Here is a 1,474-nt window from a genome sequence, read left to right as displayed (position 1 = left end):
ACGAATGCAGTATTCGTAGCTCATTGAAAAGAAACCACAAAAACCTGCAGCGCCCTGGGGAATCAGTTTGACACCCCTGCAATAAAGCATTTGAATTTGCATTTGAACTTGAGAGAGAGCCAAGGTCACTGCCCTGGGCCCCCGCTATCGCCTTGCACACCTGGACCGAAGCCCACGTCCAAATGCAGTAAATAAATCCAAATCCAATCGCAGTTTCGACTCTCGTTAGACCAACGTCCCTTAAACGGAAACCCAGAGGTCATGGCTGATGTTCGGTCAGCCCACTGCCCCCTGGGATATGTCTGTGGTCTCTAATTAAACGCTGGGAGGGAGAGAGGCGGGGCGGTGTGTCTGAGACCAGGGCTGTCATCACCCCCCCCACCTGCTGCCTGCTGTCCTCTGCCTTTCATCACTCACAATCACTGCGCAACCATGGAAACCAAACCAGACTCCTCCCCCTGGCTCTGCACTGCGGTCAGAGCGCCCTCTAGTGGCAGCCACTCACCTTTCTCTGTGTGGGACAACACACGACAAAATAAAAAATATATATAAAAAATACACATTTATTACGTTTATATCCTGCTGTGATATCGTTCTGTGATATCTGTGTGAAATATGAACTGAACGCTGTTCTGTCGACCTGTGAATGCAGCCCTCTTTAAGCCAAGTACATTCAAGGTTACAACACAAATAGATTCCTTCATTCACAGTGAGCGTTTGAGAGAGAGGGAGAGAGGGAGAGAGAGAGAGAGAGAGAGAGAGGGAGAGAGAGAGGGAGAGAGAGAGGGGGAGTCTCAGACTGGTCTCTTCATGGCATGCAGGTTTGACTCGTTAGTTTCAGTGACCAGGTGCGTACCCCCTGGACCTGCATCTTTCTCTGTAAATCACTCAACAAACAACATCTTTCACAGGACTTCTTCAGCACATTACACACTTCTTCAGTCGACAATGAGACAAGGCCAAATTAAAATGAATTCAGGGCAGTGATCGTGTTTGAAATGAAAACCAGCGCATACAGGGCAGAGAAATCACATTAGCCCATAATATGTATCAATCCCAGCTTTTAGCTTATAGAAGAGTATGCCCACTAAATGCAGCGTACACCTGTTTAGTAGATAAGGACAGGCTATTTACTATGTGTGACTCAGGCCAAAGCAAGAGAGCAAATATAAATGAGCTGTTTATAACCATTACTGCTGGGAATGTCACTAGTTATAAATGAGCTGCTTTTATAATTATTCCTGTTGGGAATGTCACTAGTTATAAATGAGCTGCTTTTATAATTATTCCTGTTGGGAATGTCATCGGTCCACTTCCTGTAGAGGCTGTTGACTCATTCCCGACTGGTATTCCGGCCCAGACGGAGGAATCTAAATATAGCTCCCTCTCTTTCTCCCTCTCTCTCCCTCTCTCTCTCTCTCTACCTCTCTCTCCCTCTCTCTCTCTCTCCCTACATCTCTCTCCCTCTTTCTCT

Source organism: Conger conger, chromosome 19, assembly GCF_963514075.1.
Source record: "Conger conger chromosome 19, fConCon1.1, whole genome shotgun sequence".
In the NCBI taxonomy this organism is placed as follows: Eukaryota; Metazoa; Chordata; class Actinopteri; order Anguilliformes; family Congridae; genus Conger; species Conger conger.
This window is presented reverse-complemented; position numbering follows the sequence as displayed.